We start from the raw sequence: 9096 nt of genomic DNA, 5'->3' as shown, positions 1-9096 counted from the left end.
GATGAAGCAGCTGAAGATGGTTGGACCTAGGTCACTACCCTGAGGAACTCCTGCAGTGATGTCCAGGGACTGAGATGATTGACCTCCAACAACCACAACCATCTTCCTTTGTGCTAGGTATGATTCCAACCAGCGGAAAGTTTTTCCCTAATTCCCATTGATTCCAATTTTGCTAGGGCTCCTTGACGCCATATTCTGTCAAATGCTGCCTTGATATCAAGGATATTTCAGAATACACAGAATAGATACATGCCAACGAGAAAGAAAAATTCCATCTGTGGTTAACTAAAAAAAGGTTAAAAGATAATATCAAATTTAAAGAAAAAGCATATAATTGCATAAAGATAGGTGGCAGGTCAAAAAATATAAAAAACAGCAAAGAACGACAAAGATTAATAAGGAGGGAAAATTTAGTGTACGACAAAGGGGCGGCGCAGTGGTTAGCACCGCAGCCTCATCGCTCCAGCGACCCGGGTTCAATTCTGGGTACTGCCTGTGTGGAGTTTGCAAGTTCTCCCTGTGTCTGCGTGGGTTTTCTCCGGGTGCTCCGGTTTCCTCCCACAGCCAAAAGACTTGCAGGTTGGTAGGTAAATTGGCCATTATAAATTGCCCCTAGTATAGGTAGGTGGTAGGGAAATATAGGGACAGGTGGGGATGTGGGATTAGTGTAGGATTAGTATAAATGGGTGGTTGATGGTCGGCACAGACTCGGTGGGCCGAAGGGCCTGTTTCAGTGCTGTAACTCTAAACTAAACTAAAGCCGGTGTGAAATAATATAAAAACAGATATGAAGAGTTTCTATAGATATTAAAAAGTTAAAGTGGACATTGGTCCTATAGAAAGTGAGTCTGGGGAATTCATAAGGGAAAATATGGAGATTACAGAGGAATTGAACAGTTATTTTCTATCAGTCTTCATAGAGGATACAAGTAACATCCCAGAAATAGCTGTAAATCAGGAAATGGAAGGGAGGGAGGAACTCAAGAAAATAATGTTAGAAGTTACAGACGTTATAGTAGGGCACTTAGAAAAATTCAAGGTAATCAGGATGAGTCAACATGGTTTTGTGAAAGGGAAATCATGCTTAACCAATTTATTGGAGTTCTTTGAAAAAGTAACGTGCTGTGGATAAAGGGGAACTGGTGGATGTACTGTACTTAGATTTCCAGAAGGCATTTGATAAGGTGGCACATCAAAGGTTATTGCGGAAGATAAACACTCATGGTGTAGGGGGTAACATTTTGGCATGGATAGAAGATTGGCTAGCTAACAGGAAACAGAGAGTAGGCATAAATGGGTCATTTTTCAGGTTGGTAAGATGTAATGAGTGGTGTACCCCAGGGATCAGTGCTGGGGCCTCAACTTTTTCCAATTTATATCAATGGCTTAGATGAAGGGACCGAAGCTTTTGTTGCTTAATTTACTGATGACACAAAGATAGGCAGGAAAGTAAGTTGTAAAGAGGACATGAGGGGGCTACAAAGGGATATAGATAGGTTAAGTGAGTGGGCAAAGATCTGGCAAATGGAGTAGAATGTGGGAAAATGTGAAATTATCCATTTTGGCAGGAAGAATAAAAAAGCATATTATCTAAATGGTGAGAGATTGCAGAGCTCTGAGATGCCGAGGGATCTGTGTGTCCTAGTGCATGAATCGCAAAAGGTGAGTACATGGGTACAGCAAGTAATTAGGAAAGCTAATAGAATGTTATCATTTATTGCGAGGGGAATTGAATACAAAAGTAGGGAGGTTATGCTTCAGCTATACAGAGCATTGGTGAGACCACATCTGGAGTACTGTGTACAGTATTGGTCTCCTTATTTAAGGAAGGATATAAATGTGTTGGAAGCAGTTCAGAGAAGGTTTACTCAACTAATACCTGGAATGGGTGGGTTGTCATATGAGGAAAGGTTGGACGGACTAGGCTTGTATCCACTAGACTTTAGAAGAGTAAGAGGCGACTGGATTGAAACATATAAGATCCTGAGGGGTCTTGACAGGGTGGATGTGGAAAGGATGTTTCCTCTTGTGGGAGAATCTAGAACTAGGGGTCACTATTTAAAAATAAAGGGTCACCCATTTAAGACAGATGAGAAATTATGTCTGAGGGTCGTGAGTCTTTGGAATTCTCTTCCTCAAAAGGTGGTGGAAGCAGAATCTTTGAATATATTTGAGGCAGAGGTAGATAGATTCTTGATAAGCAAGGAGGTGTAAGGTTGTTGGGGGTAGGCGGGAATGTGGACTTGAAGCTACAATCAAATCAGCCATGATCTTGTTGAAAGGCGGAGCAGGTTCTCGGGGCTGCGTGGCCTAGTCCTGCTCCTAATTCGTATGTTCGTAAGGGCAGCCACTCTCACCTCACCTCTCGAGTTCAGCTCTTTTGTCCATGTTTAGGCCAAGGCTCTAATGAGGTCAGGAGCTGAGTGGCCCTGGCAGAACCCAAACTGTCACTGAGCAGGTTATTGCTGAGCAAGTGCTGCTTGATGGCACTGTCAACAACACCTTCCATCACTGTACTGATGATTGAGAGTAGACTGATGGGGCGGTAACTGTCCTATTTGGATTTGTCCTGGTTTTTCTGGACAGGACATCCCTGGGCAATTTTCCACAGTGGTAGGTAGATGCCAGTTGTAACTACTGGAACAGCTTGGCTAGGGGCGTGGCTAGTTCTGGAACTATTGCCACAATATTGTCAGGACCCATGGCTTTTGCAGTATCCAGTGCCTTCAGCCATTTCTTGACATCACGTGGAGTTAATCAGATTGGCTGAAGACTGGCATCTGTGATGCTGCTGGGACCTCAAGAAGAGGCTGAGATGGATCATCCACTCGGCACTTCTGGCTGAAGACTGTTGCAAATGCTTCAGCCTTGCCTTTTGCACTGATGTGCTGGGCTCCACCATCATTGAGGATGGGGATATTTGTGGAGCTTCCTACTCCAGTTAGTTGTTTAATTGTCCTCCACCATTCACGACTGGATGTGGCAGCACTGCAGAGCTTAGAGCTGCTCTGTTGGTTGTGGGATCGCTTAGTCCTGTCTATTGCATGCTGCTTCTGCGGTTTGGCATGCAAGTAGTCCTGTGTTGTAGCTTCACCAGGCTGATGCCTCATTTTGAGGTTTGCCTGGTGCTGCTCCTGGCATGCCCTCCTGCACTCTTCATTCAACTGGGGTTGGTCCCCCAGCTTGATGGTAATGGTAGAGTGGGGGATATGCCAGGCCATGAGGTTACAGATTGTGATTGAGTACAATTCTGCTGCTGTTGGCCCACAGCATCTCATGGATACCCAGTTTTAAGTTGCTAGATCCATTCAAAATCTATCCCATTTAGCACGCTGGTAGTGCCACACAACACAATGGTGGGTACCCTCAACGTGAAGACGGGACTTTGTCTCCCCAAGGACTGTGCGGTGGTCATGCCTAACCGTCATGGACAGATGCATCTGCGATAGGTAGATTGGTGAAGACAAGGTCAAGTATATTTTTTCCTCTTGTTGGTTCCCTCACCACCTGCCACAGACCACGTCTAGCAGCTACGTCCTTCAGGATGCGGCCAGTACTGGTGCTACTGAGCTGCTCTTGGTGATGGACATTGACATCCCCCACCCAGAGTATATTTTGTGCCCTTGCCATCCTCACTGCTTCTTCCAAGTGGTGTTCAACATGGAGAAGCACTGATTCATCAACTGAGGGTGGGGAGCTGGGGTGGGGGAGGGTGTTAATTAGCAAGAGATTTCTTTGCCCATGTTTGACCTCATGGGATCCAGAGTCAATGTTGAGGATTCCCAGGGCAACTCCCTCCCGACTGTTTCCCACTGTGCCGCCACCTCTAATGTGTCTGTCCTGCTGGTGGGACAGGACATACCCGGGGATGGTGATGGTGTCTGGGACATTGTCACGTATGATTTGGTGAGTATGGCAATGTCAGGCTGTTGCTTGACTAGTGTGTGGGACAGCTTTCCTAACTTTGGCACAAGCCCCCAGGAGGACTTTGCAGGGTCGACAGGGCTGGGTTTGCCATTGTCGTTTCTGGGTCGATGCCGGGTGGTCTGTCCAATTGAATTCCTTATTGACTTCGTAGCAGTTAGATACAACTCTAGGCCATTTCAGAGGGCATTGCTGTGGGTCTGGAATCACATGTAGGCCAGACCAGATAAGGATGGCAGATTTCCTTCCCTAAATGACATTAGTGAACCAGGTGGGTTTTTACAACAATCGACAATGGTTTCATGGTCACTATTAGAGTAGCTTTTTAATTCCAGATTTTTTTTTTATTAATTGAATTCAAATTTCTGGCTGTGAGTTCCTGCGATGGCTCATGGATTGATCCTAGGGTCAAAGCCTGCAACTCTCTCCTGTTCCAGGACCATACTAGCTGAGCAGTTTCCTGGCCTTGCTCATTGTTCTCTGGAACCTCTGCTGCAACCACCCCCCACTCCCCCCACTCTGAGCACCGACCTGTTTTCTTTCCGATATTCGTACCATTCCATTCTAGAATCTTCTCGTTTGGAAGTAAACGACATGTGCTGACCCAGGGGAGCTGCAGCGCTGCTGTCCCTTCCCGCCCAAGCAGTGGAGCCGCAGGCTGGGGCTGTGAGTCAGAGGCGGAAGCTCTTCCCCCCCCAAGGGACCAGGCGAGATGCTGGAGCAGTTTCAGAAGATCGACCGGCTGACGGTGGCCATGGATGAAGCCTTTTACACTTGGACCGTCCGGGGCTGCGAGAGGCTGAAGGCCATCCCCTCTATCAGGCTTCTGCTGAAGTGTTTCCGATACTTGTTCGCCTTCCTGGGGAGGGGGCTGGGCTTCGGGCTGCTGGCCGCTTCCTGGGCCCGGCTGACGGACTGCATCAATGAGCGGGTGGCAGAATTTGAGGCTGTGGCCCAGCTCGATCTGAAAATGCCTCTCGGGGTCTGGGACGTATGCAGGTAATGGGGGCTGGGGGGGGAAGAGTCGGACAGTGTTCCTAACCTTGCTTGGTGGCTTGCACTCTCCTGATTGTGGGTTTGAGACCCCTCCAGAGATTTGAACCTGTAACCCGGGCTGACACTTCCAGTGTAGTACTGAGCGAGTGCTGCACTGTCAGAGGTGCTGTCTTTTCGTTGAGATTAAACCAAGGCCCCGTGTACCCCCTCGGATGGGAAGTAAAAGATCCCGTGGGGCTATTCGAAGAAGTGTAGGGAGTTCTTCCCATTGTCCTGGCAAATATTTATCCCTCATCCAACCTCAATAAAACAGGGTCATTATCACATTGTGGTTTGTGGGGCATGCTTTCTTACCCAGTGTGCAAGAATCCTAATGAGAGGAATCACTACAAGATCTCATGAGAAAAGAATCAGAGCAGATGAGAGAAGTAAGCATAGGGGATCATCTAGGCAATAGCAATCACAATATAATGTTTATATGTATATAAATATATATTATGTAGGAACAAATGAGTCAATAATGAGACATCATGGATGAATAACGAGATCAGAGTAAAATTAAAACTATCTTTACCTAATAGGTATAGTGCCTCAGTTCTGTTATCATTCTTGTAAATCTATTTTCACCTTCCCCAATGCTTCGAGGTGCAATGCACAGTGCTCTAAGTGTGGTCCAACCAAGCTGCTCTAAAGCATTAATGTACCTTCTGTTTCTTCAATTCTGTTCCATTAGAAATGAACTCCAGTGCTTTTTAATCTGTGTTGTTACTCCTTAATGATTTGTAGATCTGCACCCCTAAACTCCTTTGCTCCTCTACCCCATTTCCACTCTTGATTTCCAAGGAATACGTGGTCCCCTCCTTATTCCTCCCAAATTTCACAATCTCACGTTTGGGTATATTGAAATACATTTGCCATTTACACACACATTCTGCAAGCTTGGTGATGCCTTGTATTTTGTCACAGTTTTCCTCAGTATTAACTACGTCACCCAATTTGGTCCAACAGCGAAATACTGCGGATGCTGGAAATCTGAAATAAGAACAGAAAATGCTGGAAATACTCAGCAAGTCAGGCATGCGTCTGGAGAGAGAAACAAAGTTAACATTTGAGGTCTGTGACCTTTCATCAGAACTGAGTAAAGTTAGAAATGGAAATAGGCTTTGAGCAAGTGAAAGGGGAGAAGAGGAGAAGAACAAAAGGGAAGGTCTGTGATAGGGTGGCAGGCAGGAGAGATGAAATGACAAGAGTTGGTGGTGCGAGGCCAAAGGCAGTGGTAATGGAACAAGTAAAGAAACAAAAGATTTATCTAGAGGAGGTGTGAATGGTAAATAGCTGCCATCCGAAAGGAAAAACGAGAGAAAAACTGAAGCCTGCAAAGAAAAAGGAAACCAAATGGGGGCAGAGATTACCGACTGAAATTGTTAAACTCAATGTTGAGTCTGGAAGGCTCTAAAGTACCTAATCGAAAGATGAGGTGCTGTTTCTCGAGCTTCGTTGAAACACTGATGACCAATGATATTGATGGAAATAAACTCGCAGGTCTACGGGGTTGGAGTGGGGGGGGGGGGGAAATGGGACTCTATAGAGAGCCAGCATGGACTTAATGGGCTGAATGGCCTCCCTCTGTGCTGTAATGACTATAAACTGCAGGAGGCTGAGAACAGAGGTGTCAGCTTGAGAGCAAGGCGGAGAATTAAAATGACAGGCAACCGGAAGCTCAATGTGGCATTCACATATACTGAGATACGACTTCTGATTTTCCCCAGGCAATTTTGTTTATATCGATGAACAACTGTGTTTCCAGCATTGATCCTTGTGGAACACCATGTCCCACCTTTTGCTAGTCTGTGTAACTAACTTTAATCCCCACTCTACGTTTTCCGGTATGTAGCCAGCTCGCTATCAATCCTTCTTTCAGCCCCTTGACTCCATATTCACCTTAGTTATGAGTCCAATATCTTATTGATGGTCTTTTGAAAATCCAAATATATTACACCCACTGCATTACCCCGATCCGCTCTTTCTGTTACCTCTTCAAAGAGTTTAATAAAGTTAATCCAACATGGTCATCCCTGTTGAAATGTGTGCTGATTATTCTTTATTATAATTTCAGTATTTTTCTATTACATCTTTGAGTAAGATTCCATTATCTTTCCTACCACCAAGATTAAGCTGATTCGTCTACAGTTTCCTGGACTTGTTCTGTCTCTCTTTTTAAACACAGGAATCACATTAGTTGTCCACCTGTTTTCTGTCACTATTCCCTTTCCTATTGATTTTTGGAATAGTGCCTGTGCTACTGTTTCCATAACTTATTTTAAGGCCGATGGATGTAATCCATCCGGACCAGGGGGTCTTATCCCCTCAAAGTTTAATTAGTTTAGCAATTGTCTCTCCCCTTGGCTCTCTCACATACCCTTGTATCCCTTTTGATCTCTTCTGTCATGTCCACCTTGTTAGTCCCCTTAGTGTATACTGAGGCAAAATAATTAATCAGTATCTCTGCCATTGCCTGTGAGTTTATTTTCTGTATCTATTACTGGCCCTATCTCAGATCTGATTTTCCTTTTGATATTTGTGTTGGTAGAATACTGTACTATTTCTTTATATTCCTTGATAATTTAATTTCATAATGCCTCTTTGCCTTTTGTAATTTTATTTCGGACTTCTTTCTGAACCTCTTTGTTTTCTTTTCTAATAGAATTGAAAACCAGAAGTTATGTTAACTGTGATATAGCTCCTTGGTTAGACCATAATTAAAAGCGCTGTGCACAGTTTTAGTCTCCATTATAAAATGCATTTAGATGCATTGGAGAAGGTGCAAACAGGTTTGCATGAATGATATCGGAACAGAGTGGTTACACCTATCGGGAATGATTGACAGGCTGGGGCTGTGTCCTCCAGAAAAGAAAAGGTTGAGGGGTGACTTAATAAGAGTTTTTTTAAAGTTATGCAGGGATTTGATAGCATAGGCTTAGAGCAGATGTTTCCACTTGTGGGGGAGACCAAAACTAGGGCTGGAAACATAAGATAACCAACAATAAATCCAATGGGTAATTCAGGAAAAACTTTATTACCCAAAAACTGGTGAGAATGTGGAACTCTCTACTACAGGGAATGGTTGAGGTGAATTGAGGATGCATTTAAAGAGAAGCTAGATAAACGCATGGGGAGGGGGAGAAAGGAATAGAAGGATATTGTGATAGGGTGAGATGAATTAAGGTGGGAGGAGGTTTGTGTGAAGCATAAACAGTATGGGCCAAATGGCCAGTTTCTGTGCTGTAAATTCTACACAATGCTCAAAATTCTTGACGCCATCCAAGACAAAGCCCACTTGACTGGCACCCCATCCACCACCTTAAACATTCACTCCCTGCACCACCAACGCACAGTGGCAGCAGTGTGCACCATCTACAAATGCACTGCAGCAACTCACCAAGGCTCCTTCGACAGCACCTTCCAAACCCACGACCTCTCCCACCTAGAAGGACAAGGGCAGTAGGGACATGGGATCACCACCACCTGCAAGTTCCCCTCTAATTCACATACCATCACCATTCCTTCATTGTCACTGGGTCAGAATCCTGGAACTCCATCCCTAACTCGCAAGAATTGCAGTGGTTCAAGAAGGAGGCACACCACCACCTACCTACTTAAAGGGCAATTAGGGATGGGTAATAAATGCTGGCCTTGCCAGCGATGCCCAGATCCTGAGTGATTTTATTTTGAGCAGTCCATCAGTATTGAGGAGAAAAGGCGGGTTAAAGATTTGGGGCAATGTACTTTTCAGCTTTAATTATTTCAACTTGAAGTCAGAATAGAGTCTGCCGCTCTTTCTCCTCAAAATATATTTTTGTCTTGCTGTCCCATCGCTCCCCCTTTTTAAGGTTTTAAAGAAGGGCAGTTGGGAAGGTTTGTGCAAGGGAGAGGGGGAGGAAGGGGTGGGGTATTGGGAGAGGTTTAAGGCTGGGTTAGAGGGTGAAGGGCAGAGGGGTCTAGATAGAGTAGACAGGAAGGATCTGTTTTCCCTAGTGGAGAGGTCAATTACCAGGGGGCACAAATTTAAGGTAATTGGTAGAAGGATTAGAGGGGACATGAGGAAAACCTTTTTCATCCAGAGGGTGGTGAGTGTCTGGAATTCACTGCCAGGAATGGTGGTGGAGGCAGAGACCC

Source organism: Heterodontus francisci, chromosome 41 (genome assembly GCF_036365525.1).
Source record: "Heterodontus francisci isolate sHetFra1 chromosome 41, sHetFra1.hap1, whole genome shotgun sequence".
Taxonomy (NCBI): domain Eukaryota; kingdom Metazoa; phylum Chordata; class Chondrichthyes; order Heterodontiformes; family Heterodontidae; genus Heterodontus; species Heterodontus francisci.
Note: the sequence above shows the minus strand (reverse complement) of the source record.